Source organism: Acomys minous, assembly GCF_964271855.1.
Source record: "Acomys minous genome assembly, chromosome: 14".
NCBI lineage: Eukaryota > Metazoa > Chordata > Mammalia > Rodentia > Muridae > Acomys > Acomys minous.
Genome location: NC_140496.1, coordinates 2,544,725 through 2,570,808, shown reverse-complemented (window position 1 = coordinate 2,570,808; position 26,084 = coordinate 2,544,725). Strand labels below are relative to the sequence as shown.

At 47.4% G+C, this 26,084-nt stretch overlaps 1 protein-coding gene across 1 annotated transcript in view; it reads left to right on the top strand.

The window, feature by feature from the left end:
* SLC35F3 (solute carrier family 35 member F3) overlaps nt 1–26,084 on the top strand; it is a 236,937-nt gene that overhangs the window by 54,111 nt on the left and 156,742 nt on the right. The gene's annotated exons all lie outside the window — the stretch shown is intronic.

Sequence of the window (26,084 nt, the reverse complement as noted above, 5' to 3'; positions counted from 1 at the left end):
AGTTGTTTCCTGGATGCTCAACGGCAAAGAGTTTTAAAAGAAAAAAGAAAGAAAAGCTGCATGCTGACTGCATACCCCACACATTGCTATGCGCACGTCAGCTTTCCTGAGCTGGCCTCCCGGCCCACCATCATGGGGGCAGTACGTGCTATTGGCTCTTGTCATCAAGACGTCCTAAGTTTCTGAAGACTCAGTGACAGTGTTGAGGGACTTGTCAACTTGAGGAACCACCATGTTTGCTCTGGCTGCAGCATAGCGCTCACCAAATCTCCCCAGGGGCTGGGCTGTGTTCCTGGCCTCTATAGGACCCACAGCCTGACACCTAGTGACGGATGGTGCTCTAGTTTCCTTTCTGTTGGCCGAGGTAAAACACTGGCCCAAAGCAAATTAAAGGAGAAAAAAGGTTTTATTTCAGCTTATACTTCCAAGTTAATGATGGAACTCAGGGCAGGAACAAGGAAGGGGCCGAGGACAAGAGCCCCGACAGGGAGCTGCTTGCTGGCATGCACACTGGCTCACTGCAGGCTCCCTCTTAGCTAACTTCCTTACTCGGCCCAGGGGACAGTGCCACCCGCAGTGGGCTGGTTGCCCTGCATCAATTAATCAAGACAATGTTCCACAACCCGATCTAAGTGGTTCCTGGATGGCAGTTCTCTTCCTAGATGACGTCTGGCTGTGTCTCCCGTGGACAGTTAAAGCTAAACACTGATAAATACACAGTGGCATCAAGATTCACAACTTCTTTAGGACAAACGGTAGTATGAGATCAGCCCAAGGCTAGGAGGATATACAAGTAACGTTTATATAGTAATAAAAAGACTCACTCAGAGAACGGTAAAAACTAGAAATGTAAATGTTCCATGGGTAGAAAAGCAAACCAGTATGACCGTCAGTGAAATTATGGTGGACGTCACCGATAGCTGAGAGAACGTGAATTGACGTCCAGTCAAGTGACTGCACACCTGTCAGACTGTCAAAGAACGTGGTGGGAGAGGCCGGGTGTGCACGCATCTGCAGCCTAGCCAAGGATAGAAAAAGGAAACTCACGCACTACTGGGGGGGGGGGGGCACTGAGGGACTGAGGCGCAGGGCTTGGGGGACCATGACAGAAAATAGAACCTGAAAGCACAGCGAGAGCTTGCCCAGCCTCCAGAAACTTTGCTTCTAATGTCTGTCCCTGCGACAGGCAGTGGTGGGTTCACGTGGGTAGCTACGAGCAGGCGTGTCCTCTCCATCACTGTGACAGCGAAGGGATAGAGACTGCGTGCTCCCCTCCCGTCAGCAGAAAGACAAAAGAGGGAAAGGTGAAGGATGCTTGTCGTGAACAGCTAAGCCGTCCCTCCCAAAGGAGCTGGCAAAACCCGCATCTTAGCTTAGCTTCCTGTCTGCTTTACAAAATAAATACATCTCAGAAATAATACTTCCATTAAAAATCAAGTTGTGGGGGCCTGCAGAGACGGATCAGTTGGATAAGAGTGGTTGCTGGTCCCTGAGGGAGTGAGGACCGGAGCGAGTACTAGACCCCAGCACCCATCCACCTAAAAGCCAGGTGCTTTCCTGTACCTGTATCCACAGGGCTGTAGGAGGTGGGGACAAGAGGACTGGGGAGCTCCTCAGGCTCCAAACACAGATGTACACACACCACTCTCCACACAAAGAAACCAAACCAAGTTGTATAATGAAACTCGGCTCTATGGGTTGTTATTGTGTGTGTAAGCCATGTGGGGCAAAGCAGTATGTGTCACATGTTTTCTCAAGTGTGTGTAAGATTATCCGTTGAAGGTGGGGAAGAGTGGCCAACTTGTCATGATGTAGTTGAGGGTGATGAGATGGCGGAAGACTTGTATACGCAGAAGGAAATCCATTGTGACGCTCTACACTTTGATAAGGATCGATTCTGATGTTCATGACTGTGATGGCTGAACTTGTCCACTTGACCCTCTGAGAGGAGGAGACCTCAGCTGAGGATTTCCCTCCATTTGGGATGGTCTGTGGTGGCATCTGCGAGGCATTTTCTCGGTTACGGGTTGCTATGGGAGTGCCCAGCCCACTGTGGGCAGTGCCATCCCTGCTCCTGGGTGGTACGAGAAGGAGGCTGAGCAAGCCATGGGGGACAATCCGATAAGTAGCATTTCTCCTTGGCCGCTTGCCTTGAATTTCCTCAGTGACGGACTGTGACCTGTAATAGACATTAATAAACCGTTTCTGCTTTTGGTCAGGAGAGAAGAAAACTAGGACAATGGCAAAATTTTAAATTAATTTTGAAATGAAAAAAAGATCTTCTACAGGAATCACAGAAAGATAAGAAGGAAGGAGGGGGCGAGAAAGGCCTTTTCATAAGGTAAATTGTTTTTCTAATCACAATTGCCAAATTTCCAAGAGCTTCCATTTCCAGGTGCAAAGGGAGGGGCTTCTTAGAAGCGGGGGAATGCTCTGAGAAGCTCACCGTCCTGCCCCTGCTCCTGAGTCACAATAACTCCATTTCTTGCCTATTTTCAAATGCCCCCCCCCCCCGTTCCTAAGTCATCTTGTCACATGCAAACTTACAACCTATTCAACGCACATCAAGATGGAAGTTCACTAATCATAGTGGCAGTAATCCTCAGATAAACAGGGCTATTTGAGAGCACTCCAAGGGGAAAGCTCTAAGCAGGAAATTAAGTATTTTTTTTTGATTCGAAGAATCGAACAGGAAAAATAAGAAAAACAAATCCCCAAGATCGTTAAACATTTCAGTGATGACTTTGTGCTACCTGTTGCTTCCTCCAGACCTAAGTGGAACCACACAGCCAACCGTTTGGTCTCCCAGTAATCAAGCTGGTGACGGAGCACTTGCCTCACTGCTTCTAGGCCTTGGGTTAAAGGTGTCTTTATGCCCCTCTGTAATGTACTTTCCTTGGTGGGGTGCACAGATTGCACATAGCCTTTCTGGAAAGGAGTCCACTGTGTGTTTCACCTGCTCTGGTAGTTTGAACAGCAGCAGCTTGAAGCGTGGGGAGACAGCTTAGTTGGTAAAGTGCTTCCCACACGGATATGAAGCCCCAAGTGTCATCTCCAGAACTCACGTGAAATCCACACATGATAGCCTGTGCTTAGAATCCTAGGCAGAGCCAGCCTGCTCAGCGAGATCCAGGCCAACGGGAAACCTGTCTCAAAAAATAATAATAATAATAATAAAGGTAAATAGATGTCTTCTGGGTAATGGCTCCCAAGGTTGACCTCTGTCATCTATATGCACACAAGCACACACACACACACACACAAGCACACACACACACACATACACACACACACACATACACACACACACACATCTGTATATACCCATATGAATACCCACATACAGGCAGAGAAAGAAATAACAGCTCAATATTTAAACCGAGAGTAAAGTTATCTTTTGTTTTGTTTTGTTTTGTTTTGAGACAGGGTTTCTCTGTGTAGCCTTGGCTGTCCTGGACTTGCTTTGTAGACCAGGCTGGCCTCGAACTCACAGAGATCCACCTGCCTCTGCCTCCCGAGTGCTGGGATTAAAGGCGTGCACCACCACGCCCGGCTTGAGTAAAGTTATCTTTTGTCTAATTGTCCCAACTTGATCCCCCCAATACACATCCTTGGTGGACAAGCTCTACCCAGTCCCAAGAACATGTGAGTCTGCCAGAATCGAATCCACAGCCAAAAGATCTACTCCAGCCAAGTTTACTGGAAACCTTTCAGGCAGGCAGGACTGTCTTTGAGGGTGCTTAGGTTACTACCCTGTCCTGTCTGCCTTGCTTTCAAGTCACAAGGTGACACTCACCCACATTAAAGAGAGAAATCTGCTTCCCTCAGGTGTGAGTCATAGCTACAGACAACCATTATGGTAACTTCTGAGCTGTCTGAAGAAGGGCTTGGGGCCCAGTGCTGGGCCACGTATCCCAGTCACCCTCTGCCTAGACAGTGTCAGACCCAGGATCTATGGTCAGCATGTGCTTAAAAACCAATATGAGGCTGGGGGATGACTTACTTGGAATTTTTTTTGCCTTGTAAGCACAAAGACCTGGTTTCAATTCTTAGAACCCATATTAAAAAGCCAGGTGTGGTGGTGCTTACTTACAACCCCAGCACTGGGGAGACAGAAACAGGAGGACTCTTGGAGTTTGCTGGCCAGCCAGACTGCTCTACTACTCCAAACCCTGTTTGGAGTTTTAGTTGTGAGCCACCCTTAAAATTTTGACCTCTTTGTCATTTATTGGCTTTCTGGCATACTGGGACAGCTGTTGGTACTTAGAAATCTAGGTAAGCCATGGTCTGGGCACACCATTGTATGTTTCTTGAACATAAAACTGAATGAGAGAGGTTTCAGCAGTTAAGAGCACTTTTTGCTCTTGCAGAGGACCAGGATTTGGAGTTCAGTTCCCAGCACCCACGCCAGGTGACTCACCACTGCCTGGAGCTCCAGCTCCAGGGGATCAGGCACTCTCCTCAGGCCTCACAGACACTGCACATGCATGGCTCACATATAGATGAACAAAAGTAAAAATAAAATATTCTCTGAGAGAGAATACTGCTGCTCCTGTCCTTCCCTCTCCTCTCCTTTTCTGTCCTTCCCTGCTGTCCTTCCGCACCCTTCCAGGTCTTTCCTCCTCTCTCTCTCCTTCTCCTTCTCCTTTTCCTTGTCCTCCCCTTCCCCCGGGGAGCTAAGTGTTCCTGGCTTCTGACTGGGTTAGCAAGAGCTCTCTTGCACTCTCTTTCACTTTCAATCACTCTTAGGCACTTGGCTGAGAAGATTGTAATTAGCAGCAATCCTTTCAGAATTGTAGAACTTTCTTGTGAATTGTTCTCTTGCTTTTGACTAGAATAACAGCCCAAGATTTCAGGCTGAAAAAAAATGGCATTAAAAGCTGAGCGTGGGGACCCAGCAGCCCTTGCTTTGCTGGCATCAAACTTAACTTCCCTGCACTGCTCCTTGGCCTTGGCCTTGCACCAAACAAAGGCATTTCAACCTTCATTCTTTAAAGGGTCCATTTAGCAAATGGCTGCAGTGCCCTGAGCTGTTACTGCAGGATCCTAGAAACAAGAGATTGATATGGCAAGTGAGCAAGCAGCTGGTTCTCCAACGGCATGCAGTGGCGTAGCCATGGAGATGTCAGATTTGGGAAAGAACTTCTGTCCAGCCTCTTTGTGTAGGAATCTCATTGAGAGCAGGGGCACTCCTCTGCTGTGTGCACCAGGCTTCCTTCCCCGAAAGGCAGAATGGGCTTAGAAATAGGATTCTGACAAGGAGACAGAGCTGTGACCTTAGGGAACACCGTCCCCACACATGCAGAGCACCTCAGGACTTGGGCTCGGTGGAATCCCAAGTGATGCTGGAAAGCACAGGAACGTATGGCTCCAAAAGATGCACACAGAGCAGGGTGGCGATGGTGAGGGAAGGAGGCTAGCAGCCGGGGCAAAGGAGGATGGGATGCCGGTGTTAGAGTCTCAAACAGCCCTCAGCCTCCAGACGCACTCCCTCAGTACTGATAGCACTGTCTGATTCCATGTTGTTTCTTTTGTAAAGTAATAATAAAACAAGACCTCTCGGAAGGCCTGACCAACCAGGTTTCTTAATGACGATGAACCTTATATGGGCGGTGCCTTATTCTCCATCCCTCGAAGCCAGGCAGCACGTATATTAACTGTTAGTTGTGGTGATCCCTAGCTGGGCCTCCAGGAGGAATGCTCCCGACCCGGCGCAGGCATGGGAGGTTGACTTTAGCTTCTGATGAAATTATGGGGCAAAGCCCTAGGGCTTTCACAGTGTGACTGGAGGAAATCTGCATGACTTTGCTGTTCTGTGTGCGTAATTGTACGCTGGCTTTAATGTTTAATGACGTCTGTGCCACCTTGAGATGTCTTATAGCCTTCATTTCTGTAAGCCTTTTATTTACCAAGGGAGAGAATCACCCTGAAGACTGGGTCTAATGGCATGTGCTGTGACTTCCTTGTCTTCATAACATCCTATGAGTACATGTACATGGTGCCCAACTCCCTCCCCACGGATCACTCTGGTGGCTACAGGCTGTGATTGGTCAGCTTCCATGACTATGACAAAATGCCTGGTGTTCACAGTGGAAGGGGGAGGGTTATTTAGCTTACAACAGCTGGAGAGGTGGTGGGGAGAGCGAGGCAGAAAAGAGGGGTTGTGGGGGGCTGAGGCCTTCCTCCTTCCCATCCCACCTCAGCCTGTTGGACGCTGCTGCCCACAGGCAGGGCAGGCCCCCCCTCTCCTCAGTGAGTCCATGCTAGAAACACACTCGTGAGCATGTCTATGTGTACTGAGGGTTTCGGTTTCTTTAAAAACCCAGTCATGTTATATGAATATGTTTTTGTTTAATCTCAGGTGTGGGATATGGGGCTGCTTCAGTTTGTCCACAGCCGTTCACTGTGGTTGTCTTGTGCTCTAGTGGGGGTGTGGTCTTTGCCAGCTGCAGACAGTTTAATTCTGAGGACTGTGGAAAGGGAATAAATGGCAGAGCCCAGAGAGGGACAGAGGTGCTCCAAAGAAGAAAGAGAAGGCTCTTGCCTATCCCCCACCTCACCCCCCCCCCCCACCGGCTGCTCCTGGGTGCTGTTGCTGTGGCTTGACAAGAAGTCGGCGATATCCTGACACAAAGATAAGACTTGCCCTGAGGAACCCAACACACCTGACCAGAGGAAGTAGCCTAAAGAGGCCTACGCCCCACTTCCCCTTTGAATCTTCTTTCCTGCCTACCTAGTGTTAGGGGTTGGAAGGGATTGGGGTGGAGAAAGGTGGTAGATGAAAGAACCCAAATAAAATGGCTTTTAAAAATACGCCGACATCTACGGGGGAATTTTCTTTATCTGCTTGGCGCTTGTGATCTGTCAAGCTGACGATCAGAACCAGCCACTGCAGTGACCGTTCTGTTGGAAGAGTTTACTCCACCCTGTTCCCGTATCGGAGCCCAGGCTCATGGTCTCAGCTGGGACCAGGAAAACAGGACATGAGCTCATGTCCAGCTCTGCATCTCAACCCTGGCTGTCTGTTTCTCTCTCAAACAACTTCTAAATTCCTACCATTCACTATATCTGACAATCATCTATCTAGTATCATTTATATGAATTATTCATCGGTGCGTCATCTGTTCATCATCTCCCCGCCTATTTTAGTTCCTCTCTACTGCTGCGATAAAGACTATGACCCAAATCAATTTGTGGGCTTATTTGGTTGGCATGTCCTGATGACAGTCTTCACTAAGGGAAACCACAGCAGGATCTGGAGGCAGGAACTGAGGCAGAGGCCATGGGGCAATGCTGCCTACTGCCTTGCCTCTCCACGGCTTGCTCGGCTCGCTTTTTATGCAACACAGAACCACCAGCCCAGGGACGGTGGTGCCTACTATAGGCTGGGCTCTTCTGCCTCAGTCATTAATCAAGAAAGTACGTCCTCAGATGTGCCTACAGGCCAATCTGATGGAGGCCAATCTGATGGAGGCCAATCTGATGGAGGCTAATCTGATGGAGGCTAATCTGATGGAGGCCAATCTGATGGAGGCTAATCTGATGGAGGCTAATCTGATGGAGGCCAATCTGATAGAAGTGATTCACAGTTAAGGTTCTGTCTTCCCAGATGACTCAAGCTTGTGTCAAGTTGACATAAAACAAGCCATACATACATACATACACGCACATATATATGTATGTATGTATGTATGGCTTGTTTTTTATATATCAGATTTTAAAGAAAATGGTATAGCTATTTATAATTTATATGTACAAATAGTGCATTTAAAATTAAGTGTGCGAATACTCCCCTAGCCCCGAGTCTTTTTTGTAAAAATCTGTTTTCAGATGGAAGCTGTGCCACTGCTGCTCACTTGGGGAGAGGCTGTGATAATGGCTGCTTTGTGGTTGTAGATGATCCCAGCGAATCTCAGCTTTTACTGTGTGTGTGGTACCCAGGCACAGTGGAAACACACACAGGATTTCCATCCATCAAAGCAATGACTGCATCCTTAGGGTGATGATGGGTCATGAACAAGGAGGCTGGAAACGGCTGAGGAGTGCTCTCTGAGGCCTCTGCTCCTCCTGCAGGGCCCTCTGAAGACCTGTCTTTAACACACTCCCTGGCCTGCAGTTGGACTTGCTCAATAGGCACCACCTGTAACTCATTTCCCTTGACCTTTATAGTGAGATGAATGTGTGTTTTCAAGTCCCTACTCACCTTGAACTCCAGAACGGGGCCTTATTTGGAGCACTGTCTTCACGGATCCCGTTCATTAAGGAGCCTGAGTGAGTTATCCCAGATTAAGGCTGTACCCCACATTCCAATGGTGAGTGTCTGAGTAAGAAGAGGAAAGGGCACAGTGAGACTAATAGGGGACCCGTGGAGACAACGGTACAAACCGAAGTGCTGCCGCCTCAAGCCGAGGGCACTAGGAACAATTTACAAAAGTGGGATCTAGAAGGGGGTGCAGGGAAGAACCCCCCAACCCCGAGCCACTGGTAGAACCTTCCCTGCAGACACTGGGCTTTGCATCACTGCCTCTTTAGCCAGGAGAAAGCAAATACCTACTGCCCTAAGCTGAGCAGCTGTGGCTGTATGTCTCGGCAGCCACAGGAGGCTTGTGTTCCCCTTGATGGCTTGCTAGAATGTTCTGCCAGTCCCTCTTTACGTCTGATTCCTCGTGGGGAGTGCTGTCCTTCAGTGTGTTCTAACCCAACCTGCCCACAGCCGCTGCGCAGCAACACTGCTCAAGTTTATCCAAACAGAAGCACCAACTCTGGAGAACTGCCAGCTGGCATCATTTCCTGGAAGCCATCGCTGACAGGACTCACACAAACACAAAGCAAAACAGGAACTGAGCTGGGGAGCTCCCTGGTCTCCTCATAAGCCAGGGAAAGGAGATCTGGTGCTGCCTTCTAAGAGCAACTACCATCCTCATGGACTGCCTGGGTGTTGCCCAGTGAAGTGATTTCTTGCTTCCGGGATTCCTGGGACAGTTTCTTTCCAACAAACACCTGTCACGGATGGTCTGAGGCAATGAACTATACATGGCCAGTGTTGTCATTGTTGAGTCACTATCTGATTTAGGGTGTTTGTAAGAGAGTCTCGGGAGACACTTCCCAGCGGCTCCGCAGTCTGGCAGCCTGGCACCCACCTCTCATGAGCCAGTGAACCTCATTGTGTCTTGAAGGACAGACTCATGTTTATGAAATTGAAAAATGTTCTGTCTACAGTCATAGTCACCAAGGTACAAAAGGTTGGCACTTGCCAACATTAAAAAGAAAAAGAAAGAAAGAAAGAAAAGAAAAGAAAAAATTCCATTGCTTGCAAGCCCAATCAATGTCTTCTCCTGGGAGAAAGAATAATTATGTCTTTTTGATCCATTGCTAATTAAAAATAATTTTAAGTTTTACAGCCATGCGAACACAACTACTGAATACATGAAAATGAGCAGTGAGAAAAAGTGCCCCCAAACACAATTGCTTTTTAATTTTACATTCTTCTCTTTAACCTCATCTGTGAGCTTTGGATAGTTCGTGGATTCTTTTTCTCCTTTTGTTGTTTACTTTTCTTGAAGACTGTTTCTGTGAAAGGGCAGTGGGTGTGCCTAGTAATGAGACAATGCAGACAAACCTGCTATAAAGTAACAAATGAAACGGCCCAACCAGTTGTCTAGAGCCGTCCTCTTCCTCGCTCCCTCGCCCACACCTCTTGTCTCACACTCTCTACTGCAAGCTTCCTGGCTATTTTGGTTGACAGTGTTTCTGGTAATTACTCCTTTAACTCAAAACAACATACTTTGGGCTATTTATTTTGATTATGCTTTATTGTTTATGTATTAAAATTACAAAGCTACAATATAGCAGCCGTGAGGTCCTATTGATTGATAATGTACTGCTGCGCTGTGTGTGAGTGTGCATGCCTGTGTATATGTGTGTGTGTGTGTGTGTGTGTGTGTGTGTGTATAAGTGTTCATGTCTCTGTGTGTGTGTGTGTTGGTGCTCACACACTCACCTGTGCATGTGTAGCTGCGAAGGTCAACTTCATATATCTTCCTCCATCACTTTTAAAGGTATTTTTGGAGATAAAAGTTTCTCATTGAACCTAGAGCTTGTTGTTTTGGGTAGTCCGGTTTACCAGAGAGCCTCCAGGATCCACCTGTCTCCACCCCCTCAACGCTGGAGTTACGGGCAGTGTGCCTCACAGCACACCGGGCTTCTATGGGGGCGTTTAGGGATCTCAGCTCAGGTCTTTACCTTACCTGCAGAGCCGTCTTCCCAGCTCTGTCTTAAGCTACTTGCAACAATGTTGCTAGTACGGCTGAGGCCCCATCCGCTCTCCCAAACCCCGGCCCCTCCCAGGGACCTGCACTCATTTTTGTCTGTCCTATGGGTGCATTTAGAAAAATAGTTTACAAACATTTTGGTGCCAGAACCCTTTTAATTCCCTTCAGAATTATTGAGGGCCCCAAAACAGTCACATGTACTTTGTAGCTATCTGTGTTTACGATAAAGACTAGGATGTTTTTGGTTGTTGTGAGCACTTTTTCCACAACAAAAGCAGTCATCACTGTATTTAACATGTAGAAAATGTCTTCTAGTCCGTCTTACTAGAAGACAGCTGGGTCCTCTGGTCTGTGTGTCCATCTGCAGTTGTGATGTTACATGTCCAGTTGTTGTGGCATTCCCTCCTGAGAAACAAGCGGGAGAGTCCTTTGGTGCTGCTATTGCTACAATAGTTACTTTTCCATTACAGCAGGACCTCCGAGGAGGAGGAGGAGGAGGAGGAGGAGGAGGAGGAGGAGGAGGAGGAGGAGGAGGAGGAAGGTTGGCCTTGGGGTGATGAAGCCCAGGGGAAGCTGTGATGAAAAACCTCAGTTTTGTAGGAGGGGACATGGGGCAGAGGCTGTCCACATGACAGAGCAAGAATAGGGAGAACCTCCAAAGGCTCCTCCTTTTAAAGGCTCCTCACCCCCTCCAGCTAGGCACCCAACGTTGGAAAATGGTGCCGCCAGTGCTCAACACATGAGCCTGAAGGACACAGCCAGGACCAACCCATCCCATTGGGAAACTCCTTCTGGCCTCAGAGGTTTATTAGTTACTCTTTTGTTGCTGCAACAAAAGACCGGACAAAAGGAAGGAAGGCTTTATTTTGGCTCACACTTTGAAAGCACAGTCAGCCTATCACACTGGGGAAGGCGCAGCGGGCGGCAGGAGTGAGAGGCAGCTAGTCACATCACATCCACAGCCAGGAAGCTGACATACACACACACACAGATCCTGGCACTCAGCTTGATTTCTCCTTTTTATTCAGCCCAGGAACCCAGCCCAGGGGATAGCGCCACCTGTATTCACAGTGGCCTTTCCGATCTCAGTTACCTCAGCAGAAGCTCTTTGTGGACACCCTCAGAACCCATCAGGCTGACAATCACAATTAGCCACCACTGAGACCCTTTGAGCCTTGTGTGCCAGCTAATGCAAGCAACCAATGTATCAGTAGAAGACACAGTTTTAAGCAATTTTAAATTAGTTTGCCGGTTTTCAAAGCACACTATACAGCTGAGTTACTCTATGTGTGTCATCATGACCTTCTCTGTGTTTTTATTCTTTGTGAACTTATGACACTTTGGGTTATTTTTACTATTTAATTATATGACTATAACATGCCTTTCCTAATCTTTTAAAATAAATATTTAGAATGTTTTTTTAGGTTTTTCCACTTACTAATAAAGTTGAAAAGAACAATTGTCTTGTGTGTGTGTGTGTGTGTGAGATTCTGTTGTGAAGGGTAAGGTGGCACACTGACCTCTGAAAGGAACTGCCTTAGTTGTGCTCTTCAGCCACATGACATGTACAGTCACTCAGTACCTCAGTGAAGAGTTACTTGGACCAGGCTGGCCTATGGGGATTTTGTCTTGACTTCTGTAACTAATGTGGGAAGACCCAGCCCACTGTGGGCAGCACCATTCCCTGGTTATGGGGCCTGGACTGTGTAGGAGTCCAGGTGAGCTGACTCCTCACCAGGAGAGGTGAGCTGGGATACCCAGCATGCATCCATCTGTCTCTGCTCTTGTCTGTGGGTGTTGTGTGACCAACTGTCTGCAGCACCTGCCGCCGCTGTAGCATCCCTGCAAGCATGGGTGACGTCTGGGATACAAGGGACAGAGCAGCCAGAGGCTTCTAGGAGAGTCCACAGCAGAGAGAGAAAGAAGCAGACTGAACATGCCTATCCGGCTGGCCCTGGCTGTGAGAGAAGCCGGAGTAGAACACAGAGATCAGACAAAGGGGAGGGGGAGGGGGAAGGGGGAGAGAGAAGACAAAGATTGTAGAAGAGAGAGAGAGAGAGAAAGAGAGAGAGAGAGAGAGAGAGAGAGAGAGAGAGAGAGAGAGAGAGAGAGAGAACAAGTATGTGGGGGTCTAGAAGGCTGCAGGAGTTTAGGGTAGTAGAGGGGGTTAGAAGAACCAGGATGCCCAGTGTGGCCTGTGGCCCGGGTGACAGGTGCCTGTGATACTGAGGGGGCCTGGAGGCAGCCTGTGCTTTGGTGTGCTAACAGGCACCAGAGGCAGCCATTTTGGTGATGAGGGAACCCGCTCCTTTGGTAGCAGCTTCCCAAGCTCCTAAGGAGTGCTGGCTTTTGTCCAACTACCAGAAATGGAGTTTCCTTTTCTGCTGATCCCCGTGAGCTAAAATAAACCCTCTCTCCCCAAAGCTGCTTTGTTTTGGGAATTTTTTTAAATCACATGCACAGAAATGGAATTAGTGTTATATTCTTTTCTCACCATTGAGCTGCTGGGGCTGGAACCCATGGCTTTTGTGCGTCCCAGGCAAGTACTCTGGCCCTAAGCAGCATCTCAGTCAGTCCTTGAGGGGAATTTTCTAGACATTGCCGACATGGCCATACTCTTGTGCGTCCCCCCTTGACATACTGTTCATGTGAGAGTCTGTTGTCATCCTGAAATTTTCTAACTTCTGACACTTTGAAAATACAAACAAGTAAACACATTAGCATTTGGGGTGGGGTTGATTCTGAGGCCTTATGCCTGCAAGAAGAGTGCTTACCACCAGGCTACAGCGGAAAGTATTGTTCACGACACTGGTCCATAGATGTGCCAGGTTCCAGGTTTGCTTGTTTGCTTGTGTATTGTTTCTTTGTTTCGTTGAGACAGGGTGTCACTCGGGAGCTCAGGCTGTCCCGGAACTCACAGTACAGCTCAGGCTGGCCTCAAACCTCCAGACTTACAAGAACCAGACACCATATCCCACTCTTTGTGTTACAGATACATTTCTAACTGCTCTGTGGCTTTCCCCTCTGTGATGGTTTGAGTAGGCATGGCCCCCACAGACTCATGTGTTTAAGTGCTTGGTCCTAGTGAGTGGCACTATTAGGAGGTGTGGCTTTGTTGGAGTGGGTGTGGCCTTTTTGGAGGAGGTGTGTCACTGTGGGGGTTGGCTCTTAGGTCTTCTATGCTCAAGCTACATCCAGTGACTCTGTCTCCTTCTGCTGCCTTCGTGTCAAGATAGAGAACTCTCGGCTTCTCCAGCACCATGTCTGCCTGCACACCGCCATGCTTCCCGCCATGATGACGAGGGACTGAGCCTCTGAAACTATAAGCCAGCCCCAAGTTAAATGCTTTTATAAAAGATTTATTTATTTATTTATTATGGATACAGTGTTCTGCTTGCATGTACAGCCTCACACCATGTACGCCTGCAGGCCAGAAGAGGGCACTAGATCTCATTATAGATGCTCGTGAGTCACCTTGTGGTTGCTGGGAAATGAACTCAGGACCTTTGGAAGAGCAGGCAGTGCTTTTAACCTCTGAGCCATCTCTCCAGCCCAAATGTTTTTCTTTATAAGAGTTGCTTTGGTCATAGTGTCTCTTCACAGCAATACGATCCTAGCTAGGACACGCTCCGTTGCAGATGAACGATATGGCTTTGTGTATCATGTTTTGTATTGGTTGACATTTGGTTCATTTCGATTGTTGGGAGGCTTTAAAGGTTCCTGTGAGACCCTGTTTCTTTTGTCGTCCTCATGCGTGGCTAACCATTCCCTTAGGGTATAGAAGGCAAAGCAGAGTTACAAGCAGATTTGGGGTTGAAGAAAGATTGCATATGGCACACCAACGCACACCAATCAGACTTGCGCTAAAAATATACGAGTGGTATATAAAAGATTCTAGAGCCCCAGTAACAGCTGGTATTTAGAGCGCTAAATATGTTTTCCACTCTGATGCTTGTGAAATAGATGGCATCTTCTGTGGCTTTAATGAGCAACTTCCCGCTCGTTGCGGAAAGAAGCCATTCTTCCATATGTTTATTGGCCCCTCAGCTGAGCTCTGCGCCTCTGCTCGGTGAGCCGACGAGCATCATGGTGTTTGCCTTCTTTCAAGCTGACTGCACAGTGGAGATGGATCTTTAGACGCCGCCTTTCCATTACTGTATCAACTGCCTGCAGTGAGTCACCTTAGAAATAGGATAGGGTCGTTTAGAGGCTACAGTTCATATTTCGTTGCCTCCTTTACTTTGGGGCTGTGATGAAAACTCTTGATTGACTGTTTGCTTCGCACACAAGTCCAAAAGGCAGAAGAGGGGAGGGGAGGGAAGAGGAGGGAGTGGAAGAGAAGAGCATGGGAGAGGGGAGAGAAAAGGAGGGGCCCTGCTATCTCTTTCAGGGGCGTGGTCCCAGTAACTGGAAGACTTCTTCCCACTGGAACCAGCCACTTAAAGGCCCCGTCACCTCCCCATGACACGAAGCTGAGGATAAGCCTTTGACACACACCAAGAGGACATCCCAGGCCTAACTGTAGCAGGGCACTGCCATTCATTTTGATTTACTTAATTTTTTGAATGAGGCTCCAACGTTTTCACAAACTAACTCTCTTATTTCACCTAATGTGTTCTTAGTTAAGGTCACTGTTGCTATGATGAAAGCACCACGACCTAAAGCAACGTGGGGGAGAATCACAGTTCTTGAAGGAAGCCAGGGCAGAACCTCAGACAGGGCAGGAACCTGCAGGCAGGAGCTGATGCAGAGGCCATGGAGGGTGCCACTTACCTGCTTGCTCCCCGTGGCTTGCTCGGCCTGCTTCCTTGTAGACCCCAGGACCACCAGGCAAGATGTGGCCACACACACAGTGGGATGGGCCCTCCGCCCATTAATTATTAATTAAGAAAATAACCCACAGGCTTGCCTACAGCCTGATCCCACGGAAGCATCTTCTCAATTGCGGCTCCTTCCTCTCTGATGACTCTAGCTTGTGTCAAGTTGTAAAGCTAGCTGGGACATACTCCAAAATGTATTGTGTTGGGGGGAGGGGTTCACACCAATTTTAAATAGATTCCTTTACTTCTCCCTCCCTTTCCTTTCCCTCCTTTCCCTACTCTTTTCTCTTTCTTCTTTATATATTTTTTTTCAAACAGGGATGTTGCTGTCTAGCCCCAGCTAGTCTGGCGCTCATTACTTGATCCACACTGTCCTTACATTCAAAGCAACCCCTGGTTCTGCTCCATGAGTTATTGGATCGTATGGTGCCAGCATGGCTAGCTATGGGCTTGTTTAGGGACTGTGTGTGCAGGAGCCGTGGTATGCGTGTGGAGACCAGAGGACAAGGCTCACCACTGGATTCCTGTCTCCCGCCACACGGGTCTCCGAGCTGAAACTCAGATCAGACAGCTTTAACCTGCTGCACTGACTTGCTGCCCCTGCAACAGTTTTCTTAACTTCATTTCCAAATTGTTCATTCCGCTTATATATAAATGTGTGTGAATAAATAAATGTATGGACAGACAATGCATACGTGCATATGATAGATAATATAGACACACACGTGCACTTGTCTTTTAATCTTTTAAGCTTCAAACTCGATGAACTCAATCGTTAGTTCTAATAGTTTTTAACGGACTGACTGGGATTTTCCACACACAGGTCATGTGACTGTACATGCAGATGCTTTTGTCTCTTCTCTCCTCATTTGCATGCCTCACTGCACACCTCACTGCATGCCTCACTGTATGCCTCACTGCATGCTTCACTACACACCTCACTGTATGCCTCACTGTATGCCTCACTGCATGCCTCACTGCATGCCTCACTGGATGCCTCACTGCATGCCTCACTGCACGCCTCACTGGACGCCTCACTGCATGCTTCACTGCACGCCTCACTGTATGCCTCACTGTATGCCGCACTGCATGCCTAACTGCATGCCTCACTGCACGCCTCACTGTGTGTCTCACTGCATGCCTCACTGTATGTCTCACTGCATGCCTCACTGCACACCTCATTGCATGCCTCACTGTATGCCTCACTGCCTGGTTGGCGCTTCAGTCCAGTCTGAGCTGTGACAGTCCATACTTTCACTGCTAAATATCATGCTGTGTGGGCGCCTGTGAATGCGTGTTACGGTGGTGAAAGCTGACTCCCTTCCTAGTTTGCTGAATGCTTTGTGCTAAGAGTCTGATCCGTTTTGCCAAACGTTTTCTGTTCTGTTTTGCTTTTGTGTATCTATTGAGACAATCATGGGATTTTCACCTTTTAATACACCTATATGCTGTAGTCAGTTAACTTGGGGTGTTAAACCAGCCTTGCATCTCTGGGGTAAATCCCACTTGACTACAATATTTTATGTATGTTCCTAGATTTAGTTTGCTAATGTTTTGTTGAAGACATTTCGATCCTTTTCTTTCTTTCTTTCTTTCTTTCTTTTTTTTTTTTTTTAAAGAATTTTAAGTCTGTGCTGCCTCTGTGACAGCCTTGTCTACTTTGGGTTTTAAAATAATGCTGGTTTCATGTGATTGGGTTGGAAAGTGTGCTCCCATGTGGGGAAGGCCTTTGCATAAAGCTGTTAATTCTTTTCTCGGTGTTTGGTAGACACAATAGTGAGGACATCCAGGCCTAGACTGGATATGTGAGCAAGGTTTTTTTGGTATCCGTGTCCCCCTCTGTTAGGAGCCTTAGCTGGAGTCACTCCCACATCCTCCCAGGAGGCTACCCTGTCTCAGGTCTCCAGCCTTTGGTTTCTCTTCTCTCTCCAAGCCCTGTGGTCTCCGCCCCTGCTGTCCCCACATCTGGTCCCCATCCTCACTTCTCTCCTCACTCCCTCTCCCACCCTGTTCCCTCTCTTTATTTCTTCTACTGTCTATTCTATTTTCCCTTCTAAGTGAGAATTCAGTGTCCTCCCTTGGGCCTTCCTTGTTACTTAGCTGCTTTGGGTCTGTGAATTGTCATATGGTTATTCTGTACTATATGGTTAATATCCACGTATAAATGAGTATATACCATGTATGTCTTTCTGGGTCCATCACTCAGGCTACAAATTTTATGACTTCCTTGTTTTTTAATAGCTAAGCAGTAGTCCATTGTGTAAATCTACCACAGTTTCTTTATCCATTTTTTTTTTTTTGTAGAGGGACATCTAGGTTTTTTTCCAGCTTCTGGGTATTATTATTCAGGCTGCTATGAACATAGTAGAGCAAATGGTCTTGTGTGGTGGAGCATCTTTTGGGTAGATACCCAGGAGTGGTATTGCTGGGTCTTGAGGTAGAGCTATTCCCGATTTTCTGAGAAAGTGCCAGATTGATTTCCAAGTGGTTGTACAAGTTTGCATTCCCACTGGCAGTGGAGGAGTGTTCCCCTTTCTCCATATCCTTGCAGCATGTGCTGTTGCTTGAGTTTTTTATCTTAGCCATTCATTCTGAAGGATGTAAGATGGAATCTCAGAGTCATTTTGATTTACATTTCCCTTGTGACTAAGGGCATTGAGCATTTATTTAAGTGCTTCTCATCCTTCAAGATTTCTGTTAAGAATTTTGCTTATCTCTCTGCCTCATTTTTCATTGAATTATTTTGTTGTTTGGTGTTTAATTTCTTGAGTTCTTTATATATTTTGCATAGTAGCCCTTTGTTGGATGTAGCATTGGTGAAGATCTTTTCCCAATCTGTAGGCTGCCGTTTTGTTCTATTGACAGTGTCCTTTGCCTTACAGAAGATTTTCTGTTTTGGGAAGTGTCTCTTCTAAGTGACTCAGTTGGTCTAAACTTCTTCCAGGCATCCCTGCTGGTTTCTGCTCCTTTGAGGCAGCTTGGCTGATCTCAGAGTCTTCTTTGCAGTATTGCTTATCTGAGAGTATATTTCAGGAGCCTTGATCATTTATTCTTGGGAGGGAGGGGACCTAATGAATATGATCAGTTTCAGGGGTTTCCTGAATATTTTGAGTTGTTTCTGTCTTACGGGAACTTCCCTAAAAAATGGACTGTCTCAGTCTCAGAGGAAACTACTATACCACACTACACCTCAATGACCCACTTCTTCCAACTGAGCCCCGTTTTCTAACGGTTCCACAATCTCCCCAGACATCACCACCTTCTTGGGACCAAGTGTCCAGCACATGAGCACTATGGATGTTCCAGGACATTTCACATGTAGACCATAACACCTGGAAGTGTCCATAGTGCTACAGTGGGGCTGATGCCGAGTGATCAGAGTGAACTCTCCTCCTCCCAGAATGTTCTGTCGGTTTCTCTGATGTCCACCACATCCGCTGGGCAACAATCTATTGAGAAGCGCACACACGCTGTCACACTGGAAGGAGACCCCAGGTATCCAGGGCACCTACCATCCTTTATCCGTGTTTTCTCTTTCATAGTCTCTGAGCTCTCATTTTCTTGGGATTCCATGGTCACATTAACATACAACTGAATAGTCCCCATAGGTTTTCCATTGGTTTACACTATGGCGTCTCCCAAACATTCACTGACAAACTGACTACTGACCTGTCTCCAAATAGAATAAAGAATGAAGTCTTAGAATAAAGTCCTCATTCCAGGGTGAGTCTAAGAGTCAACAAACCAGGAAGAGGTGGTCCTGTGTTGTGCTTTATTTTGTTTTGTTTATGTGGTTTTTAGGGACAAAGTCTCACACTGTAGTCCAGGTTTGCCTGGACTCACAGTAACCTTCCTGTCTCAGCCTCCCAAGTGTTCAGATACCACGTTTTAATGTTCACTTATTGTCAAATGTTCCTCTTAGAACTTTGATGCCCCTGATTATTCCACAACTCAGTTCAGTGCCCACAATTCTGCTCTAAGATTGTAAGAACATTCTAGATGTTTTCCCTTGACATTTTTTGGCTGTTAGAGAAGAGAGCTGGATATTCCTCCTGGGGATCTGTGTCTCCCATGACATACTTAATTGCATGCAATATTTTAGTATATCACATCAATTTTAAAACATAGTGATTGTTCAGAGCCTTACACACCTTACAAACAAACACACACCTATCATGTACACTTTGTAGAAGTACAGTGTCTGGGGAGGTAGGCCATTTGTTATGAAAGTGTCTTCTGCCCCAGTTGTCTAAGATAACATGTGATCATAGTGTATTCATAGGTGCCAATCAATCATACTTGGTCAGTGCATCATACTGGAAGATATAGGATAAAATACAGAGTATGGAGTTAAAGTAAAACATTTAGATTCAAAAGAAACTAGCAGAACATAGTGGCCCTTGGGCTCAAGTAACCTGATCATAGCAGAACACGGGGAATACTTAGTGCAGAGAGAGATGGTGAGGTCGGTGTGACTCCAGGAGAGCTTATTAAATAACTATGCTGATCAGAGTCATGAAAATGGATGTGAAAAAGCTGTGTGATTTTCACACCAAGAGTCATTTTTTAAGCAGACACCGACTCTTGGTTTAATATCTCCATTTTCAGGTCTGAGAAGACTTGGAGATGGAAATTTGATTTTGTACATATTCTCTCACATGGCTGATGTTTTCAGAATGATGCTTCTAAATCATGATATGAGACAGCTGTAAGTGCCAGGAGAAAAACCCATCAGTTGCCCTTTCAGTGGATATTTGACATCAGTAGGGCCTGAGACCTTTTGAGAGTGAGGCGTTTCTGTTTTCTTGCTTGAGCACACCTTGACAATAATCATTCTTTGCACAAACCATTAGTTTGCAAAAACAAAACAAAACAAAACAAAAACAAAAAACAAAATCAATCCATTTCGGTAGGAGAATGGGAGCTGCTATGAAGGGCTGCCATTGACGGACATCCAACCAATGAAGACCAAGACGATCGGTTAATACAGCAAACCCTCGCCATATATGGGGGCGAGCATTTCCCGTTGTCTCAAGCACGGCTCAGTGTTGAGGTCAATAAAGGATTCCCCCATCCCAATCAAAGGATGAACTAACTCCAACCATCCTCGCTGCACTTGGCTCTACCTGATGGTGTCATTTACCCTAGCTTAAGTATCAAGTGGAATAGTTTGAGGAGTGGTCCAAATAGAGACAAGGAGGTCATCAGTTGTACTAGAAACCCCAAGCACTTGCAAATGGCAGTTGGTCCTTTTAAGGACTAAAAAGAGAAATCCTGACCTAGTGAGAGCAGGTGTTATTTCCTCTCCATTCAGAATTTCTTCACCATGGTAACAGAAGCCGGGCCAGGTCCCTCCTGACCTGCTGTGGTTCCCACTTCACCCCATCGCCCTTAGAGCTGCTCTTCCACCCCTGATTGCCCCTGCCTCCTTATGTTGCCTCCTTGTGTGTGTTGGCACAGATGGGACAGCAGTATATCTAGGAGCTTCTGTGTTTCCTACGTAATCTGTGAAGTCTGGCATAGAAGCACACTGGGAATCCAGAGGTGCATTTACCCTGATTTTCCCTATGGCAGGATTTTGTGCTAGCTGGCTTTGTGTGTCAACTTGACACAAGCTAGAGTCAGTCATCAGAAAGGAAGGAGCCTCAGTTGAGGAAAAGCCTCCATTATATCCAGCTGTGAGGCATTTTCTCAATTAGTGATTAATGGAAGTGGGCCCAGCCCATTGGGGGTGAGGCCATCGCTGGGCTGGTGGTCTTGGGTTCTATAAAAATACAGGATGAGCAAGCCATGGGAAACAAGCCAGTAAGCAGCACCCTCCATGGCCTCTGCATCAGCTCCTGCCTCCTGGTTCCTGCTCTGCTTGAGTTCCTGTCCTGACTTCCTCCAATGATAAACTATGATTTGAAAGTCAAATAAACCTTTTCTTCCTCTACTTGTTTTTTGGCCATGGTGTTTTTTTGCAGCAATAGAAGCCCTGACTAAGACAGATTTTAATCTAAGAATGAGCTCAGAGGCATAAGTATTAAGGACTTAGGGCTCAACTGGTGGCTTTTAAGACCGCTTGGATTATTAGATAGGGAGAGTTTTACTTCATTGATGGATTAATTGATAGTTCAATGTCATTTAGAAGGCAGGGCCTGGTCAGAGGAACAGGTCACTGGGGCCATGCCTTTGAATGGCTTGAGTCGATCCCTTGGCACTTCCTTATCTCTCTGTTTCCTAGCACCCATCAAGCAAGCAGCCCTATTTCATTACACTCAGATTTCTGGTATGTTCAGCTTCCCATAGGCCCAGAGACACCCACCTACCCTGGGATGAACAAAAGAAATCTTTTCCCTCTGGAAATGATTTGCTCAACAAAACCCATGGAATAGGGCTGCCTTCCACCCAGTTCTAATCTCACCCTCTTCACCTGTCACTCATCACAATAAATGCTCAGTCTACCACGCATGGCCACTAAGGGCTGGGTGGGGACACAAGTAGACGCTAACCCAACACAAGCTTCACGGAACCTTATTTCTTTTGTTTCAGGGATGAGGCAAGCCTGCTTCCTTCTTTAACTAAACGTCCTTGTTTTGAAATAATTGTATCTTCACATGCAATTAGAAGAAAGTGCGCTTCCTCCAGGAGCAGCACCATGCCAAAGTGGGGTGTGGCACCTTAGTCTTGACATTAATGTTGACAGAATGCGCTGACCTTGATTGGATTTTCAGGCAGATCTCCGGGGATAATTCCTTTTAGTTAAATTACTGTTGTAGGTAAATGAGGCTGTTCCCTCGAATGATCAAATGTTTGTGCAATAACCCTTGCAGTGAACCTCTTGTTAAAAAACACCTCCTCGTGTGCTCCAATGTCTCCTTCCAGTCTGTTGACTATCACTGTGGACAGTGTTTGCCATGTCTCCCTTTAACAAGGCGTGAGGCCTCTGCAGGGTCCACTCTGCTTTCGCTGCCTGCGAGCCCAACAGACAAGGGCCTTCGGGTCTTTGCAGCTCTTGGTTTAGCATTAGAATCACCTCTTGGTTTTCCTAGCTTGGCAGCCATCTCTTGGCCGTCACTGCTACACATGCACACTCCCTGCTAACAGGAAGTGCTTGGTGACAGTCATAGCTTGCTAGCACACAGTCACACACCATGGGCTCAAAAGACAAAGGAAGCTTTATTGTGTGTGTGTGTGTGTGTGTGTGTGTGTGTGTGTGTGTGTGTGTGTGTTTAGATGAGGGTTTTATGTAGCATAGGATGACCTCCAGTTCCACTATCTAACCAAAGAGCACCTTGCACTTCTGAGAATCTTGCTGCTACCTCCCAAGTGTTGGGACTACTGGCATGCACAGCCAGCTCTAGTTTTTATGATCCTAGGGGATTGAACAAGGTCTTTGTGATTGCTGGTCAGGCACTCTATGCTCTGAGCTACTTTCCAGCATGGCAAGTAGAGCTTTCACTGGAGCTCTGTAAGCACTGACCAATACTTTCTGAACAGCGACACAGTGTACTGTTGGACCATGGCCTCTACTGATCCCATTTCTCCGTATGCGCCCCCAAAGTGTTCTTCTCCATCATGGCTCTGGGCAAGATCAGATGCCTTGCTTAAACTGATACATTAGAAGTGACTTGGGGCAAGGGTTGAACCTCAGAGAGCCCCTGTTCTCACTCTCTCAGCCCCTTAAACCTTGAGCAGAATCTGCGGGCATCTCCCTGAGGGGTGGAGCCGTAATGTGGAGAGAGAAGGGAGCTAAGAAGCCAGCATCAACTGCCACACAGTGACTGAGAAGGCTTAGAACAGATGTGTCCAACCAGTGCGCCTCACGTAGCCCAACGAACTTAAGTTTTGGTAACTGCATAGTGTGTTCTTAGAGCATGAACTTGGAAGATCTTACAGTGTCATACATAATAAATATGTATATGCTCTCTCACCCACTAGCCAAAGGTTAGACATCCTACTTTGGGCCATTCTGCCTCTGAGCTTCCTTCATGAGAACCGCCCAGCAGAGTTCTGTCCACATTGCTCCCCAACCAGGTGATGGGGCAGAGAGCAGTGAATTTCAGCCTCTAAGTCTGAGGGGCACATTACTAACAACCGTGCTGTGTTGTCTATGACCAAAAACCTAAGAGAATAGCTCGTGGGAGGAAACATATGCTTTGGCCCACGGTTTCAGAGGGCTCAGCCCACACCTAATTGGACATAGCAACATAGTGGTGGGAGGGCGTAGCAGAGGCCATCCTCCATCTTCTGAAGAGGAAGCAAAGAGTGAGGAAGGGACCGGGACCATCCATGACCTTCAACAGCTCAGGGTTCCAGGCAACTACTCCCTGGGCCTCACCTCCTAGCATTCCTGAAATCTTCTAAAACAGCCTCTCCAGCTGGAAAGACCAGAATTCAACACATGAGCCCGTGGCGAAACTTTCATTTTCAAACCATAACAGGTGTCTGTACCGATGGCCTCAGCCATCTGCCAGAAAGGGGCCTGCAGTGACCTGGAGATGTCTGTGCGGTGGTGCGTTTTGTTTATCCTCCGATCCTGGGCTTTGTTCTGGGTCACTGAGAGGATTCTAATTAAGGGACAGTTACTCTCATTACCAAATCTTCAGGCTCTCCTAGAGGAGCTCAGTACTTAAGGATAATTAACAGCCTGAAAGCCTGGGAGGGAGTCTGACAAGTTCCCTGGGTTAGGAGGCTCCGCCTGCTGAAAATCTCCAGAAATGGCAGACACTCTCCGGATGCACACGGGGATTCCTGCAAAGAGGAGACCCAGTGTGCAACATTCTGGGAGCGCTGAGCATTCAGAAGCAACGAACATCTACTGCTTACTACTTACTGGTGTGCAACCGTCTCCTGAAACATGGGTACCAACATGTCTCAAATGGCCCTATCGGCAGATGGAGCCCAGGATGTGCGAAGTGCAGAGGCAGGAGTAGCCACGCTCCTCCTCTCGTGCCTGGTCTGCTGCAGCAAGAGCTATCTTCAGCCCTAATAGAAGAGCCATTGCAGTCCTAACAGCTCTCCTAATACCAAAGTCCGCACAAGCAGGGGTCTAATGGAAGTGGGTATAAAGTGCTACAGAAACACAGAAGGCCCAGCAGTCTGCTCCCCAGGAAGGCCAGAGAAGGATCCCAGGGTGCCTTTCATCTACCCCACTCGCCCTCTTCACCCGCTAAAGGCCAGCTTCAGCTGCTCTGGTGACACAGCCTACTGGTGGCCAAGCCAGTATCAGGTTGGACTCTTGGTGTCAAGGAGAGTCCCTGCAGGAGACGCCCACTCCCCAGCGGAGTCCGCACAGCCAGGCTGGACTGACCATGGTCTAGAGACTCGCCAGATCAAAGAGGTGAGGTGACACCTCAGTGCTGAAGGCTAGGGTAGATTGCTCTGCTTATGCAGTTGGAGAGAAAAAAAGAGTTAAATTCAAATTTTGGACAGGAGAATATGGTGGTTGCTATGTGAGACAGACAACTTTAGGACAAACGCCGATGTTAACACGCCTTCAAAGAGTTTGTTTCTTTTATTTTCATTGAAGACTTTGGATAAAGATGTAAAGATGGGTATGATCAGAAGTGTTCCTATCCGCCATTGTTATGATGCACACTGAGCATGCTTGGAGGTGTTCCTAGCTGCCATCATTATGATGCACACTGAGCATGCCCAGAGTTGTTCTTATCTGCCATATTTATGATGGAAGCTGACTTTATCCAGACCTGTTTCCTTTATTATTATAACTGCATGAACATGTTTTCCATGGCTAAAACTGTCCTCCATGAAAGTGAAACTTACTTGAACATGTAACGGCTTGCTCAACAAAACCCTCCACTTCCTTTGTTCAAAGGCAGCACAGTTTTGTGAATCCTGCCTGTGTCCTCCTCAGGCGCTGCAGGTAGAGGACCTACTCTGTTATTGGCCCTGTTGGTTACAAATTTGCTCCCGGTAGGTACTCCTATTCCGGGATGCTGAGGAGGCCGTCACTCAAGGTCAAACAAACGGCCCATTCCCACTCAACAGGGTTTCCATCTAGATCCTCCTTGATTAACTTAGACCCTGCTGGAGCCGAAGACAGCGCTCGTCCCAGACAAACCTCTAGAACTTCTCTGGCCCCGGGCGCTCACCCTTTCCTTGTTTGTCCATCCTGTGCTTCCTGTGCCTGCTGCTTTCGTAGCCTCTCACTCCAAGCTCAAGTCTTCTCACCCACTCACAGGAAGAGCCAAGAGCCCACTATTTTACACTACCCTGTGACTTGGGGCCTCTAGTCACAAATCTCAATCAATGTTAATTATATTTGCTAGTGTCAAGTTATCCGTGATCCAACTTGACTGGGAGTTGCAGTGGATTTCCTCCTCCTGACAATTATAAAAAGTCCCAATATGTACTCATTCAGTTAACAATGACTGGTGAAAAGGGATGAGGCTGCAGACTGAACAGGCCTTACAAGGGTCTTGGATGCCTTGTCTTGGAAATAAAGACAGGTCAACCAGAGCTGTGGTTCACAGCCTGTGCCATTCTAAAGGATTTCTGCCTCCTGTTCTGAACCAGTATTTGTGGAGCAAGCAGATAGAACTGAGAACAGGATCTTGCCAAAAGGCTTTCAGCAGCCAAGTAGCCCCCTCCCGCAGGGCCCCCCTCCCCCAACAGGGCTTCTCAGGATGAATCCCCACCCACCATCACCGGAAACAAGATCTCATCTTTCCCTTCAGTTCCACAGCGTGGAGGTTCAGCTCCACTATTTCCAACAGATGCCACGCTCAGCCTTGCTTGACTCTTTGCAGAGCAGGCTAGGGCTGCCAGGCACTTCTGCATCCTGACTGTGGGCACCTGCACCCTGGGAAGTCACCTACCTTCTCGCTCCCATGGAATAGAAGCCCTGCTGCTTCATTCTCAGACCTTCTAGACACAGCTCTTCCTCTGCCAACTCTTGTAGAAATGGGCTCAAGTGCCAGGAGACCATTGGAGCAGATGATGTGGGAACGCAGACCAGCTGGCCGACTCAAGTCTCCCTATAGTGTGA